This window comes from Capsicum annuum, chromosome 6 (assembly GCF_002878395.1).
Source record: "Capsicum annuum cultivar UCD-10X-F1 chromosome 6, UCD10Xv1.1, whole genome shotgun sequence".
Classification (NCBI taxonomy): Eukaryota; Viridiplantae; Streptophyta; class Magnoliopsida; order Solanales; family Solanaceae; genus Capsicum; species Capsicum annuum.
The window spans coordinates 163,081,804-163,101,093 of record NC_061116.1 but is presented as its reverse complement, the minus strand read 5'-3'; positions in this window follow the sequence as shown (position 1 = coordinate 163,101,093).

Below are 19,290 nucleotides of genomic sequence, written 5' to 3'. Positions count from 1 at the left end.
AACCATAACAACCTTTCTAACCGCACAAATATTCACCTCCATGATTCTTACCATACTTATCACATTGGGGATAGGTAGGCTTCCCACTCACACTGTTTTAAGACCTGGATATAGAAGACTTACCCCACTGATCCTGCTGTAGAAGCACTGGTTAAAGAAGGTATGGGCATAGATGAATGATTCTGAAACTGCGAATGATTTCCTCCTCCATACCTATCCTGACATAATCAAACTGTCCTATTTTAGCCTTCTTATTTACTCTCTCTCTTTTCCTCATCTTCTCTACCTCAATCTGCTGAGCATGCATCATCAATCTAGGAAGATCCATATCTCCAATAAGCATAGCGGTCCTACAATCCTTAACTACCAGCCCAGACACACTGGTCACAAACTTACTCATGCTTGACCTAGGGTTAGCCATCTGTTCAGGGGCATACTTAGAGAACTGGTTGAACTTGAGACAATACTCTTTCACTATCATTGAGCCTTCTCTTAGATTTATAAACTCTTCTATCTTAGCTCTTTTTATCTTACATGGGAAAAACTTATCTAGAAATGCATCCTGAAATATTTACCAAGTCATGGGGGCTATATTCTCCCCTCTACTCTTTTTTCACATCACTACCCAATCATGTGCAACATTCTTCAGCATATAGGATGCCAACTTTGCACTCTCCTTTTTAGAAATATACATAATTTAGGTGATCTTCTTAATATCATCTAAATACAATTATGGGTCCTTACCTACCTTCGACCTAAAGAACTCCGGTGGGTTCATTCTCATAAAATCTTAGATTCTGGCTGCGGTTAAGTCTGCATATTTCTGAGTGGGACTACCGCCTGATGGTTTCCCTAAACATTAGCTGTCATAACTTTGGCTAGCGCCTGAAAGGAAGCCCAAAACTTCACATGTGACACATTCTCATTTAAAAGATCTGCGGGCTGAGGTGGATGGTTATCATTTCTGTGGGTGTTAGCTCGACGAAGAGGCATTTTATGTCATGTGAAAGCATGAGTTAGAAGTAGATAGAGACACTGAATGCACAATAGATCACGAAAGAAGAGATGATTTCCTAAAATGCTCCATAGCTTTTTTCTCATAGATATGACATACTTTACACCGATGATCAAGACTCTATGTAAAGGGGCTTGTCTGACTCCCTAGGACTCTCTAAACCTTAGGCTCTGATACTAAGTTTGTAACACCCTGAAATTTAATTCCCAAGAAGTCACACGATGCTCCAAACTACAAGTAGTCCTGAGCTAATCCTGGCTGCTTTCTACTAAATTTAATCTCAAAAATAGGGGAAATATGAATATAAGATCATAATGAATGCGGAAAAACTATCTGAACTATCTGAGTATGTCTGATAATACTGATCTCATCAGTCTAATAAAGCAAATATTGAAAATCTAAATGCTGAGATAAAATCTAAATACTAAATCTGGTAGTCCGACAAGCCTCTACTAACTGAAACTAGAGAGTCACTGGGACAGGACCCAACTGACTCAAACTATCTGAAATGAATGCTAAAGTATCTACTAATAGACTGAAAATCTAAATAACTAAGTCCTCAAACTATGAGGACTTACCAACTTCAAGAATGTAGATGAGATGCTCAAAAATCACTCACGCTTCTAAGACTAAGCACCTGAACCTACATTATGAGACAATATAGCACATAAACATATATATATGGATCAATACTTTGAGGATGTACTGAGTATGTGGGGTTAAATACAATAAGTAAATAATATCATCATAATTTATAAAACTATGTATGCTAAAGGTAAATGACTCACATGGCTTGAGTAATCTAAAAGCTGAATATCATAAATCATGAACAATAAAGCATATATTATGAATCTTGTGAGCCATTACCAATCTTGTGAGCCATTACCCTTAGTTCTGAAATCTGTATTCTGTTCTTATTCTCAAATCATATAGACTAAGTGAAAAGGGCTCACCTTTTAATGTCTGAAAACTAAAAGCTGTAATTCTGTAACTTAAATCTCAAGTAAAATAATATCTGAGTAAGCTTGTGAGCCTTTACACTTTGTTTCTAAAATATGAAAAATACTTTATATTTATTTGAAGGTTTATCTGTAACGGAGGTTCTTCTAACCGACATAAACCATGTGAGCATTCATGAAATCCAACATCTTTGTCCCCCTAAGAAGGAATATCCTCACGTTTGGGAGAGGAGTTATACTCTTGCTAGAGAGTATAACCTATATGAGTGATCACATATCTGTCATCCACGTAGAAGTGGGAATAATCTAAATCCTACATTGGCACATAGTTTTGGGGTATGAAACCGTAGTAACGTACCCATCTCGGTGCTAAATACTACTCCCAAAATAATATCTATATGCTCATTCTGATGAAAATCCACATTTAAAATAGTCTAATGGTTTATAATGAAAACCAACTGAAATTTTGTAAGTTAAATCTATAAAATGAATCTTTAAAGTGGATTTCATATCTATTCTGAGACCAAACGGCTAACTCTTTATCAATAATCTGAGAATGATCTTATCATAGTGTGCTCATAGAATAAACAATCTTGAAATAACAATCTTTAATAAGGGCTTAATGAACCATGCATCAATCTCATGTTAAAACATCTTAAAATTCATGCTTGATAATATGATAAATTTATAATTCATCATAAAATCTGGAAATTACTGCACTATGCATAACAATAGGAATATAATCATGTAATTCCACTTCTAAATCAATGAAAATCTCATAATATTGTAAATAACAACAATGGGTATAAACCCTATCTACAATTTCATGGAAATCACATAAAATCAAATAGCTTTTGTAATTAAAAGTAAGTTTTGGGCACAAAGATGAAAGGAGTATCCTTGTTCATAACCCCACATACCTCAATTGATGAACTAGATGCTAAAACCAAATCTTGGATCTCTATTGATGCTTTGGAGATGACTTCTTAGAGTTCTTGAATTAGGGATTCTCGATCTTGAATTACCTTGGAGAATTAATAGAGAAATTTGGATTTCTTGGGGAGGAAGTTTGATGAATAAGGGTTTTGCTTGAGAGAGATTTGATGAAAAGTGAATGTAAAGTGCTTTGGAGGGGTTTAATTCATTGTTTAGGATGGATTAGGGGCTGGGATATTTATCAAAATTCCCCTCTTAAACTCATTAACGGAACTAAAAAAATGACCTAGATCTTGACTTTTGGCCTTGGCGCGATGCGCCACTATCGCACCAAGCCACTGAAAAATGCCAACTGAGAATATGCATGGTGGTACGATAAGGTGGTATCACGTTGCCACGTCGGATGGGACCTAGAAACTTGGTGCGATGCACCAATATCGTAGACCCTCACTGAAATTGGACAATTGGGGATTTGGCCCTCTCCGCGATGTGCCAATATCGCGGAGGGCCACTGGAAATTGACAAACATTATTTAAACCTTCCCCGTGATGCGCTAATAATCTAAATGATGGTGTCTTACTACTGGAACTTAAAATAGCCATAACTTCTTACTCGGTTATTGGATTTAGACGAATCTTATATCGTTGAAAATCTTATTCAATTTTCCACAAAATGGGAATCTAAATCTGAAAAATTCTATGCGAAAAAATATTATCTATCTTGGAAGCTTTTCTTTAACCTTTTAGGGACGAATTCAAGCTAGGAAAAGTACGAGGTGTTACATAAACACTTTCGTGAGGGAATTTTGGGATGTAAAAATATGAAGTTCTAACAAACCTCAAAAAATATCTTTTCTCAAGTGAGCAAGAAATATGTCAGATACCCTCCTTGTTGCATGGAGAATTTTGGCCCTATCATTGATATTATTATTCTTCCATCACCATATTTATTTGGGTGCATCAGATACATTTTATATATTAGATCTATACGTATGTTACATAAGTATTTTTACGTATCTCTTTGTAGTTATGTAATTTTTAAAAGAATTTGTATAATCTATCTCTTATATTTTTTACTTAAGATACATTGAGATACACAAGTAAGAGAAATAGATGCATAATATATTCTAGCTATGTTATAAAAAGATACATTTTATAATTGAAGGAGATACATTTTTAATATAAAGAGATACATAACATATCTTTGTTTTATGTGATTCATATATACATATAATATGTATCTCTATTTTTATTCACATTACAAATATATGTTGTAATGTATCTCCTGTATTTTTATCTATCGATACATGGTTTAGTTGACTTATATATTTAATTAATGACTAATTGTATTTTTATAGTGTGAAATATGTCACTGATGAGATTCCACAATATCCCGTAAGGTTTGCTAGCACGTGCAATGCCAAGTTTCTAGAAGAGTCTGATTTTTTTCTATCAAAAGAAGTAATTGAGATGTTTAGTGACCAATATATTCATTTACAATTGTTGAAAAAAATAGAAAAAATTTAGAGAAGAAAGTACAGGAATGTTTCTGCAACATTAATGAGGAGAAGAATAGTTTAAAAATCAACATAATAGCTAATTACATATTTATGGGGGTCTCTGCCTATTAATATAGCATGATTTACTCCTAATTTATGTCAATATTCGTTATTTTCCTTATTTAGCGCGACAGATCTGTTTCAGAATATGTATCAGATGTTATGTATCTCTTGTATGCGAGTGTAACAGAAAAATTCCAATGTTTTTTTTAGAAATTATTCCAAGTGCTTTATATCTTTGAACATATCTATAAATCCGTATTCCAATATTATATTTTTGTTTGAAGTATGTTACATATATGTATGATTATTTCTATCATATACAAGTTTGTTACAACTCTACATATTTGACAGATACATATTTAGTTAGATCAATAACGTTTTGTCATCTTACATCTCAATGTACATTAAAACATAGAATAAAAAAGATTAGTTTAATAGATACATAGACATATGTTATATATATGTATGTGTAATTTTACACTACATTCTAAGAGATACAAATTAATATACCCGACCAGTCTATGAGATGCGTATTATAACAAAGAGATACAACTAATAAAAATAAAGAAATACATACTAATACTATCAAAATATTCTTTAAGATACATATGAATCAAAAGAGATAAAAGAATATAAAATAACAGATACTTATACAATATTCCACGAGAAAATTAATTCACTATTAGAGTGTGAGCTATGTTTTTAAGGATATTCCATTACCTCATATCATTACGGATAAGCAAAGAAGATGAGTTTCCATCAATAACGTATCGGGATTTAGTTCCTTTTTCTTATTTCGTCGATTTCAAGTTCTACAACAATGATCAAAATCAACTTTTTCCTGCTTTGATCAATTTCAAGCTCTGCCGCAATGGCATAAATTAATTTTTCGTACGTAACATGTTCGCCTACTACAATACTATCACTCTTATATCCCTCGTACTTGACATCAGTAATACAAATGTCGGAATGACGTAATAACAACGAAATATTCATTATGATTAGTTGATAAAGGAAAAATGATAGAAATAAAAAGGGAGAAGAAGAATGAATAGCAGAAAGAATAACTGAGAAGAAGAAGGACTATCCAAATTGAATATGGAGAATAATATTTCAAAAATCTTTCATAATTAACAATATAACCTTTTTATAGGGAATATATTGCTGTTAATTAAAAGATTTGGAGAGTTAATTGCTCATTAAATTCTTAATTTATGTTACCATGCTTAATTATAGGGATTTAGTTGGTTCTTAAAATGTATTATCACACTTGTATCTATTTGGATTATATGTATCTGAAAGTAAAAAAAATGGGATTTTATCAAAATTTTAGAAAAATTCGGGATAAGTTGTAAATATGTGAAACCTAGTTTGGATTTATGTAAATTTTACCTTTTTTTAAATTTTAAGTCCAATTGAGACTTCGACGGGGTGCCCCGAATTTGTTCAGAGTCCGATATATGCAAACAAACTATGTAACCACACTAAATTTGACGTGAATGCATTGACGAAGTCGGATTTTCAAAACAACATTGTTTTCACAAAGTTGACCCCCAAAATTTGAAAATACAATTTTTCAAATCGAGGGTCGAAATGAGATTTAAAATCCATAAAATCACACCAAATATGTTACCTCCCTAAAATCGATGTTTCAAATCTGCTGGTTAAGTCATATTTTCCATAGTAGGTTGTTTCGACCAAATGTAGGTCCTACACCTATATTTCCCTTTTTCTTAACTTTTCAACCGATAGGTCGAAATGAGCTCGGGTGCACCGGGACCCGAACCAAAGGTCTACCAAACCTAAAATTGATATGCTGAAGCTGATGGCGCAGTCTGTTCAACCATTCGTTGCATGGATCAAAATATATCCAGATAAGTCTAAAATAAGGCTCTCAAAGCCTTAAAAAATCACAATATTGCATAAATGGTATCAAAATACATCGAAAATTATGCCAATAACCCTCACACCCCAAATACCATAATGCAACTATGGAGAGAGGTAAAATAATCAAATCACACAAAATCACAAATTTCACATATTTCATCAAAATATTTAGGTCGTTGCATCATCCACCACTAAAAATCTAGTTCGTCCTTGAACTAAGGAAAAGAAATACCTGAATCAATGAAGAGTTGGGGATAGGAACTACGCATATCAGACTTAACCTCCCAAGTAGCCTCATCTATAGGTAGATGTGGCCACTGAACCTTAACCATAGGGATAACTCTAGACCGCGATCTCCTAACATCCCTAGCCAAAATGGAGATCGAATCCTAAACAAAGGACAACCGTTCATATGCTTAACCGACTCCTTACGAATGACATGAAACTTATCAGGAATATAGAGGTGAAGCATAGAAATATGAAAATTTGGATGAACAACTGATAAATCAGGGGGCAAAGCCAACTCATAAACCACATCACCAGCAGTCCAAAGAATCTCAAATGGATCAATATACCTAAGGCTAAGTTTGCCCCTCTTCCCAAACCTCATCACACCCTTCATGGGTGAAACTCGAAGGAAGACACTATCATTAACACTAAATCTCAAGGCACAAAGTCTATGATTAGCATAACACTTCTGCCTACTCTGATATGCTCTAAGTCTATCCTAAATGACCCATACTCTATCTAAAGACTCACGATGCAAGTCCGCACCTTGAGGTCCCACTTTTAAAGCATCAAACCAATCCACTGGAAAGCGATAATGCCTACCATAGAATACCTCAAAAGGAGCCATATCAATACTGAAATGGTAGCTATTATTTTATGCAAACTCTTCTAAAGCCAAATACTTATCCTACAGGCCACTAAAATCCATCACACACGCACAGAGCATATAACCTAAAACCTGAATAGTCCACTCTGACTAGCCATCCATCTGGGGTGAAGTATTGTGCTAAGATCAATCCGAGTATCCAACTTATCCTGAAAAGTTTCCTAAAAGTAAGATGTGAACACAAAACCTCAATCTGAAATAATGGACATCGACACACCATACAAATGCACAATCATATGAATGTAGATATGGGCCAACCCCTTAACATTGCATGAGACCTGAACTAAAATAAAATGAGTTGACTTATTCAATCAATCCACGATGACCCAAACACTGTTAACTAGTCACAAAGTCCATGATAATCCGTTCCCACATCCTCTCGGGAATGGGCAACCTCTGAAGCAATCCACCAGGTCTTATATGCTCGGACTTCACCTGCTAGTAACAAAGGCAACAACCTATAAAGTCTTCCATATCTCGCCTCATACCACCCTACCAGTAGTGTTATCTCAAATCATGATATGTCTTAGTCACACTTGAATAGATGGAATATCTAAAACAATGGGCATCTTCCAAGATCAACCTAATCTAATCACCCACTCTCGGTACACAAACTTGGCCCCTAATCCTCAAAACTCTATTTGAATCAAGTGTGGATTCCTTTGCCTCCCTACTCATTACAATATCTCGAATCAACCTCAATCCAATATCGTCAAACTGAGGAGCTCAAATATGCTCCATAAAAAATAATTTAGCCTCCACAAATGCCAAAACACGCCTAAGTGTTGAAATATCAAGCCTAATTATCTGGTTAGCTAAAGAATGAACCTCAAGGCCAAAGGCCTCTCTTGGATCAAAATATGCACCAAGCTTTCCATGCTAGTCGACTTCCAGCTCAAGGCATTTGCAACCATATTAGCCTTGCCCAGATGGTAGAGAATAGTCAAGTCATAATCCTTAAGAAACTCAAGCCAACAAAACTATCTCATAATAATAATTTGCTGGGCGAAGAAGTACTAAAGGCTACGGTGATCTGAGAAGATCTCACAATGGACTCCATACAAGTAGTGCCTCCACAAATTCAAGGCAAACACGACTGTGCATAACTTTAAATCATGGGTAGGATAATTCATGTCATGAGGCTTTAACTGACGAGACCCATAAGCAATTACCATGCCCTTCTGCATCAACACAACACCTAACCCAACCCCTGAAGCATCATAAAAGACAATACAATCCATGCCCTTCCTAGGTAAAGTATAGATAGGAGTTAAAGTCAACAAATCCTTGAGCTTTTGAAATCTTGCCTCACAAGCTTCGAACCACTGAAATGAAATCTTTTTCCGAGTCAGCTTAGTCAAAGAAGCTATAATAAAAAAGAAATCCTCAACAAAACACCGATAATAACCTACTAAGCCAACAAAACTCTGAATCTCAGTGGATAAAATAGGCCTAGACCAATCATAAACCACTGCAACCTTGGCTGGATCAACGATAATACCTTTCTTGGTCACCACTTGACCCCAAAAAAATAGACTCCAACCAAAACTAGCACTCAGAGAACTTGGCATACAACTTCTCATCCCTCAATCTCTGAAGCATAATCTGCAAATACTTTTCATGCTCAACCTCACTCTTGGAATACACCAAGAAATCATCTATAAATACAATAATGAAGGAGTCAAGATACAATTGAAAACACCCTATTCATCAACTCCATGAATGCGGCAGGGGCATTGGTCAACCCAAAGGACACGACCAAGAACTCATAATGAACATATCGAATTCAAAAAGCTGTCTTCAAAATATCCGAAGCTCTAATCCTCAACTGGTGATAACCGAACCTCAAATCAATCTTTAAGAACACCACAACACCCTGAAGTTGATCAAATAAATTATTAATACGAGGAAGAGGATACTTGTTCTTAAATTTCACCATATTTAATTTCCAATAATCAATACACATCTGCATAAACCTATCCTTTTTCTTCACAAACAAGAAAGGCACACCCTAAGATCAAACACTAGGTTGGATAAATCCTTTATCCAACAACCCCTGAAACTGATCCTTCAGTTCTTTTAACTATGTTGGGGCCATCCTATAAGGAGGAATAGAAATGGGCTTAGTTCCTACTTAACAACAATAAAAAAATAATATCTCGATCCAAAGGCATATAGGCAAGTCCATAGGGAACATATCCATGAACTCACGAACAACATAGATGAAATCCAAGGAAGAAGGCGAAACAACACTAGTGCAATGAATATGAGCCAAATAAAATAATCATCCCCCTCTCAACAAATTTATGAGCCTGAACATAAGATATAATTCTATTAGGACCCAAATGAAGTGCACTCTTCCAAGCTATCCTTGGCACATCCAGTGAAGCTAAAGTCACAGTCTTGGTATAATAATCTAGGATAACATAATAAAGAGCCAACTAATCCATACCCAAAATAACAACGAAATCAATCATATCTAACATAAGCAAGTCTCTCAAAGTCTTACGCTCGAAAAAAGCTACAACATAAGATTGGTACACCCGATCCATCACTAAAGAATCATCTATTGGGGTAGATACATGAATAGATATAAAAAGAGTCTCACTAACAAAATTAAAACCCAAAGCAAAATGTATGGACACATAGGAGAAAGTCGATCCGAGATAAAATAATATAGAAATAGGTCCAAAAAAAAAACAAGAATAATACCTTTGAACACAACATTCGAAGCCTCTATCTTCGGTCTGGTTGGTATAACATAACACTGACCACGACCACCAGCTGCCTGGGTAGCCCTATGACTACCAACTGCCTGAGTGGCCCCATGGCTACCCCTATGAGCTCTACTACCTCTGCCTCTTGCACCTCTGGTAGTACCCATACCCCTCATAGATGAAATAAGAGTAGCCTGAATCACCCAGCGGGGACAGTCCCTGGCCATATGGCAAATTTTATCATACACACAGTAACCCTTATGACCAGTCTCAACAGGACAAGGTACAACTGGGCCTAAACAACCATAAAAAAATACTGTACTAGAAGATCCATCACCTAAACTTTGTAAATCTACCTACACTGGCCTATCCTAGTACCTTTACCATAAGAAACCTGACCTCTAAACCCACTAAAATGGTGCACCTTCTTGGCGCCTCCTAGTGATACCCGAAGAATGCCTTCTGTCATTTTCACATGATCCACAATGCTCTGAAAAGATGTTTTAAATATAATTATCTGAGTTGTAACAACTGAAGGAAGACATCCAAATCCTTCACAAACTTTTGTATATGCTCAGACTCAATGGAAATTCTATCATAGGAATATTTAGATAGGGTATGAAAACATGCCTCATACTCAACAACTGTCATGGAGCCCTGCTCCAAATGATCAAACTTGTCCCACACATGGTCTATCAAACTAAAAGGCATAAATTCTTAAGGAAAGCATTGATGAACTAATCCTAAGTCATCTTAGGAGAATCATGGGGTCTACAACTGACAAGCGACCTCCACCAATCTCTCCCTGTATCTTTCAACTAATAAGATATAGTATAAGCAACACTATCTATGCTGAAAGAGTGAAACACAACTCAGAAATAAAGTATGAAAGAACTTTGCTCGATAAAAAATAAAATGAGGGAAGTTTCCTAAAGACGTCTTCTAGCCTCTCAAAGATAGATACAGACGTCTATGTACCGATTTGCGAGACTTTATTAGACATTCAATTCTTACACTATTAGGACCAATAAAACCTGGATGCTCTGATACCAATTTGTCACGACCTAAAAACAAGGGTCATGATGGCCCTTGTCACGACAAATCTTAACAAATAAGCCTCTCACCCAAACTGAAACACATAGGGAAAATACATAAATTCCCCCAAGTTATGGCTTGTAGAATGAAGCCAAACCACATAGATATAATAAAAGCAGAAAGAATAAAATTAACACATGAATCCATAACTCCTAAAACTTGGTGTCAACGATACTACTAATACTATCTAGGAGTCAAATACATTAGAAAAAAACTCATAAAGAAATAATATATATCTCCTAAAAATAATAAAGACCTAACTAATACTGAATGATAGAGGTGAAATCCAGATGTATGAATGTCCAACCATTACCTTGAGTAATCTGAAGGCGCCTGAAATTAATCAGTTTAAGGCGCACCTAAACCTGAAGCTGCACCGAAAGGGTAAAGTAGGAATGAGTATGGTTCACTTGTACTCAGTAGGTATCATAGTCTGATTGAGAAAATTGGAAAATAAAGCATAAAAAATACACACTAAGGGCACGTCATCCGCAATAAAAAAATATCCCACAACGGTAGCCCACACCGCTTGCACTACCAGTTCTAATATATCATATATATTGCAACATCACAACATAACAGGACGCAAGTACATATTATATCACATATAAGTAGAACATATATATACAAGATCATCAAATATAAGTAAAAAAGATACAACAAATACATAGATGACAAGTCAATATGAAAATACAACACAGTGTAACGCAATAAAATAAGTGTAATGTATATGATGATGATGATGATGATGATGATGATGAATGAGGTCATCACACAGCCTTTGGGATCGTTGTACAATCTCCGTATACACCTATGGAACTAAAGGTAGAACCTATGAGGGGTTTGTCTACTCGTATACAATCCACATATCTCATATATCCTTTTTGGCACATCCCTTGGGAAAAGTTTTATAAGGTGTTACAATATCTCCACCTCAACACATCCCTTAGGGTGGGTTTTGAAAAAGTGTTGCCAGTGTTTCTCAGATGCTGTCATGGTGGTACCAATGTTTCATGAATGAGTATGATATGAGGATCTAATGCTCACAACCAATCACAAGGAGTATTTTCACAATAACCACATGATAGATTTCCACAACCAACCACATAATATATTTTCACAACCAACCACAATGATATATATCCACAACCATGTGAGTCAATATCCACTCATTGTTTCAATTTCATCCATGAATTTCCACATGTCTCATATGCCAATAAAGTATAAAAATAATCACAATACATCAATGGTACCATATTAAGCATCTTAACAACATAATACAATTATTCATATGTATTCAAGGCTATCAGTATCAAATAGCAACCCACACGGTCATAAATATCACATAATAACTCAATTTTGATAATTAGATCACATATCGGCCCCCATACAGGCATAACACATAAATAATTATTTTTTATGATTAGTTCCCACCCTTAACATGTATTTTGTACCATCATTTACTACCCAACCCAGTCTAAAAGTGTTAAGACATAACCTACCTCAAAAGTCAAAATCGATTCGCTACACTTTGAACCCACAACCTTAATTTCCACGAATAATTATGAACTTCTCTAAAAATATCAAATATAGAATCTACACATCAAAACAAAATCAACAACACCAATATTGATTACTTTTGATTTGAGGTCAAAACGAACCCCCAGAATGGATTTTTCAAGAAAGAAGGGCAAAATCATAAATTTACTCCAAAAACGTATTTTCTATATTTTTAGGAACTTACAACTGAAAAATCAAGTCAAATCGAGTAAAAACTGAGGTTCAAATTAAAGAAAATCCACTTTTAAGCTTTACAGGATAAAATCTTTAAAATTTAGATTAAAAATACGAATCAGAGTTGTTTTGAAGGTCAAATTGATGAAAAACTAGTAATTATAAGATTAAAATATTTTTCAAGTGAAAAGGAGTAAAATTTGGATTTAAAATCAAGCCCTAAGATTTTTGGGGGTTTGAAAAATTAATCAAGAAATTACTAAGAAAAGGGTGAATTCTTACCTTAAATCCGAAATAGAATCAAGAAACAGATGTTAATCAAGCTATCCAAGCTCCCACAAACTTCACTTCTAAGCTTCCACACTATTTTAGGGATTAACTCTCAAGAGACAAGATGAAAAATGAGCCCAAAAACTGCTATTAGTAGTGCAGATTTTCTGCACCAGCTATCGATAAAAAACTATTTTCTTTAATTTGAAGTCCAATTTGAACTTCGACGGGGTGCTCAGGATTCATTTGGAGTTTAATATATGCAAACAAATTATTTAACCTCACTAAATTCAATGTTCTTATTGCGCTGGCAAAGTTGTTTTTTCAAAAAAAGAAAATCATTTTCACAAAGTTGACCGCCGAAATCCAAAATTATAATTCTCTAAATCGAGGGTCGAAATGAGATTTAAAAGCTGTAAGATCACACAAAATATGTTACCACCCTAAAATCAACGTACCGAATCTGCTGGTGAAGTCAAATTTTTTATCTGAGGTTGTTTTGATCACATGTGGGTTCCATTTCCATATTTTTAATTTTTTGATCAATAGGTCGAAATGAGCTTGGGTGTGCTGGGACTCGAAACAAAGGTCTGACCAACCTAATATCGATATTCTGGAGCTTACGGCATAGTCCGTTTAGCCATCCATTGCACGGATCAAAAGATATCCACATAAGTCTAAAATAAAGCTCTTGAAGCCATAAAAAATCACAATATCGCATAAATCATACCAAAATGTATCGAGAATCATGAAAATCACCCTCACACCCCAACAATACCATGATGAAACTATGGGGAGGGGTAAAAATATCAAATTACACAAAATCATAAATTTCACATATTTCATTAAAATTTTCAGGTTGTTATAATATCATGCCAAAAAGTTAAATTTCTCTTTTGTTTAGTTAAAATGATTAGATAATTAACATATGCTTTCTCACATTTTATCCTAATTAATGATGTAGAAAATTGAAGGATGATCACTACAAAGCTAAAACACTTGGTCTTGGATTCAGAGAGCTGGATTTTGTCGTTGATCATCCATAAATAAAAAACTGGTTCTACTTGACGTCCCAACCGAATACATGTTGGAATGATGAAGTATATATTGTTGAAAGGACTTCACTATTATGGTGTTATGTATCTGTGCATATAATTAGTCTAATACATATGTAAATATATGTATTGGTTATTTTATGAATTGAATTGATGTGTTTATGTATCAGTTGAAGAGCTCTGACTTTCTATCTATCTTATATATTGCAATCAAGTAGCCACAATATGATATATTTTTCCAGTTATTTTCTATTTGTTTGTTGACATCCTTAACAATTTTATTACTTGTCATTTTGTGCAACATATTAATGTGATATTCTACCACCTGTGCAAGGATTCAAAGCAACAAACTATCGGCAAATACAAATACATCACTGCGAATTACTTGTTCAACATGAATCTAGATAATGCTTACCATAGGTATTATCCAAATATGGCTGACAAGATAGTTTCTATGCATGAGGACTATGCGCAATCATGTGTTGTTATCAGGCTTGAGAAATCAATAGCCAACATTATTAAAAGTTTCAACATTCCCGCTGAATTGCTTTGGCATCTAGTAGATGAGGTTTATGTACCCGTAAATATGAAGGAGAGTGTAACGTCCTAAAAATGGGTCTCGAGATGTTATATGATGCTCAAGACTACGAGTGACCTCAAGCTAACCCCATAAGACTTCTAGTAAATCTGAAACTCAAAATGGAGAAATATAAATATAAAATCAATACGGAAGTCTGTCTGATCTAAGCTGAAATTATCTGAACATAATATCTGAAATTATTAGACTCAAAAGTCTGGAAAATCAATACTAGAAATCTAAATTTTAACTAGCAGTTTGACAATCCTCTATTACTAACAACTAGAGAGCCACTGGGACAAGCCCCCAACTGACTCGAACTGACTGAAAATATTGAATCAACTACTATAATAAGCTATAAAATCTAAATAACTAGGTCTCCGATCAATGAGGATTCACCAACTGTCAGGATGTAGATGGAGATGCTCGAAATCACTCACGCTGCTGAAACTGAGCTGCTGAACCTACATTATTAAACAATGTAGCACATAGACGTACATGTGGATTAGTACTTCTAGAATGTACTGAGCATATGGGGGTGAATGCATAAGTAAAACAGTGAGGGACTATATATATTTTTTTCATAAATAATGCATGCTAAGTAATAATGACTCACTTAGAATTGAGTAATTGAAAGTTGTAATCATAAATCATGAATGAAAAAACTTACTATATGAATGCTGTGAGCCACCACACTTAGTTCTAAATCTGTACTTGAAATTTGTTTTCAAATTATACATGCTAAGTGTTAAAGGACTCATCTCTGTATCTATAATCTGAAAGCTGAAATCTAGTAGCTAATGTCTTACGCAAAACAATATCTAAATAAAATCATAAGTCCTTACACTTAGTTTCTAAAAGCATTTCTGTTATTTTTTACTCTTTTCTGTAGGGAGGTTCTTCTAACCGACATACACTATGTAAGCTATCATAGTGTTTGATAGTGCCCAAGTGCACACACAAGTGTATGTGGTCTACCAAGTAATAGAGTGACCTTCAAGAAAACTGAATATAGATCCCACTGAGACTTGATTTGACAACGATTTAATTTTAGTTTACCGTCTAGATTAATTTAGTGCAAAAGTAAACAAAAAGAGAATTTTGAATTATTTTGTAAATTAAAAATAAAATAAATAATGCGAAAAAATAAATTCTTAGAACAATCAATGGAGAAAAGCCCAGGGTTAAAGCACTCCGAATAATCATACTATGTTATTGAATTTAATTCGCGAATTTGCTTATCTTGGTTGTCGATTCATTGGGTTAATTGCATGATCATGGTTTTCCAACCTATAATCTTTTACCTAATATGGATATTACAACTACATTATTGATTGGGGATGTAATAATCCAATTAAATAAATTAAAGCTATCATCCTACGTATGAATCATGTAAGGCACCTAAGTACATCCCGATCCTAGATGCTAAGTTTAATTATTTATTTTATAAAAGAATAAAAATCCAAACTTTGTTTATTCCTATGTTCTATCTCCCTATTTCCTCTCCCTAGATTAAAAGATCGACAATATATATATTTTATGGGTGATCAGTCTATAAAATAATTAAAATAAGAATAAACAAACAACCAAATATGATAAGCAAAATTAAAGAATTTAATCTAAAAGAATAGTACTCATGTTCTTGGCTTTAACCTCGGAAGGAGGTTTTTAGCCATTAATATTCATAATCACGATCCAAATAATTGAATACATGATATAAAAAATTAAAAACTAAATAAAAAAATTAAAACCTAATAAACCGTGTAGCAGCTCCTCCATATTTTCTCCAAAAATAGTGTTAGCCGTGTACTTTGCAATAATGTGTCTTTATGGGCTATCTTTCAAGTGTGCGACTAAATCATTCAACGGTACGTAGTCAAATGTTAGAAAATTCATTTCTAATAAATAATGCAATTAAAAAGTTCGATACCCTTGTTCCAATTATTCCTTTGATTGGATCATTAGCTAAAGCACACTTTTGTACCTTATTAGGACATCCCATTAGTAAACCGGTTTGGTCCGATTTATCAGATTCTGATATTATTGACCGATTGGGGAGTATATGCAGAAATTTTTTTCATTATTTTAGCGGATCTTCCAAAAAAACGACTTTATATCGAATAAAGTATATACTTCGACTTTCTTGTGCTAGAACTTTAGCTTGGAAACACAAAAGTACTGTACGCACTTTTTTGAAAAGATCGGGCTCGGAATTATTGGAAGAATTCTTAACGTCGGAAGAACAAGTTCTTTCTTTGACCTTCCCACGAGCTTCGTCTAGTTTGTGGGGAGTATATAGAAGTCGGATTTGTTATTTGAATATTTTTTCTATCAACGATCTGGCTAATTATCAATGATTCATTCTTTGATTTTCTAAAAGATGAAGAGATCGAAAATTTTAACTATTCTGAAATGTTGATTGTAATAGTAATAAGGGGTAAATCAACTGAGTATTCAACTTTTTAAAGTCTTTCTAATTTCTATAAGAAAGGAACTGATGTATACATATGGAAAGCTGTGTGCAATGAACAGTGCAAGCACGGCTTGGGGAGGGATCTTTACTTGTTTATTTAATTTAAGATTAACATAGTTGTCCAGATGTTGTGGGAAATACATTATAATATATTATTCAATTCCCTAATCCAAAAAGGAAGTGGAGAAAAAAGATTCCCTTGAGCCCCCACTCACATGCCATGCACTTTGAATTGAAAATATGGTAAAGTCCAAGTGCGTCGGCAACTTTTTAAATTTGCTGTGCATGAAATATCAATGCAACACGTCTCTCAATGTATTAGGCACATCGATGTGGCGCATTGACTTCGCGTCGTCTCACTAAATTTGCGTTCAAAAATTTGGTTAAGTGTAGAACGTCTTATCCTTTGCTCATGCCTTTTATAGTGTATTTTCATTGAATTTTTGGCCTTTAAATCATCAATATATCACCGTATTTAATTCACAAAGCCTCCTAAAATATCACACACTACATATTAAAAATCAAAACAACACAATATTCTCAACAACAAATCAAAACAAGAGCTAAGATAAGGCAAATTCGCAATGAACTTCCACTTCTGACTCTTGACTTAATCAAATTAAATTTTGCACATATAAACAAGTTATTCCACTCATAATTATACCATTAAAATATTTGAAACAACTCAAAAACATTAGAATCCATCGAAATCAACTAGACACACACCTAGCTCAATCTAGTAAACTAACTTTCCGGGTTGAACTCTAAATTACTCAATTAAGCACAAAGTTGTTTAAAAAAATACTTTGGACTTTGTAAATACACACTTGAACACTTAAATGCTTATTTATATCAATATGAACTCATTAAGCACATGAATTTCTCCCAAAACAAGGCGAAATAAGCTAGAATAATGATACAAAAGTGTATAAAACTACCTCAGATCATCACCCCACACTTAAACTCTTGTTCATCCTCGAACAACTCTTTACCCTAAGCATAAAAATATGAGCTAATGCTAAACTTCTAATATAATAAAGACACTCAAGCTAGTACTACAATGATTACATAGAATGCAAGTTTCTACACAAAGCACGTTATTTACACAATTGAAAGCTTAAGATCACTACTCCGAAACATCTTAGCCTCAAAAATTGACTCACCTAAATAGAAAACTCATGCTTATCATTCAATTAAGAGCGTCATACAAATCACCCACATTCATCAAACATGTGTCCTCATAACAAGAGAGTTACCCATAATCACTCGCAATAATGTAATTTATGATATGATAGGTACAAGAATCAAATTTCACTCACTATAAAAAAGAACTCACAAGTTACACACAATGAACCATAGGCTTTCCCTTAGTGTAATGTTTCACTAATAGTTGAATGTAAAGCTTAGGATCAATTAGGACTTTTTCGGGTTGTAATGTAGGCTAAGGGATGGGTAGAAACTATATGGGAATAGTTAACCTCTCTAAGAGCTTTAATACACTATATTAAATATTTAAAATCATTCTTCAACAACCAATTTACACTTTTTCATCCACCCATACCTTTTATTTTTGCCCCATCTAATTTAAGCATTTTCACAAACACTTGGTGGACACATAGTTTACTACCACAAGAATCAATTTTTCTCCTTTTTCACAACCATGACAATATTTTTAGCATAAATTATATCACAATCATCCACCGCACATCAATTATACATCAATAACTATTACCTTGGGGCATCAATTTCACCCTTTTTCTTCTTTAATTTCTCAAACTCCTTACTAATTCATTTTTCTATTAAAGAACTTAGGAGATTTTTGGATCAAATTATGGTCTGTAAAAGAAGGGAATTAGGCTACATATGAGGTTTTTAAAGAAAAAGCTAAAGGCTCAATGGGGTTTAACTAGGATAATGCACAAGAATAGGCAAAAAGAAGGTAAAAAAATAAGGCTATCAAAATAAATGCCTAAATCATCTCCTAAACCCACATTCTTTATTTAACTTTACACACACACCGGGCAAGTTCTAGACATCACATGCAACAAGGAATGTATAAAAAACCTTACACACACATTGACTCCCAACAAACAATAGAATGAATTCAAATTTAAGC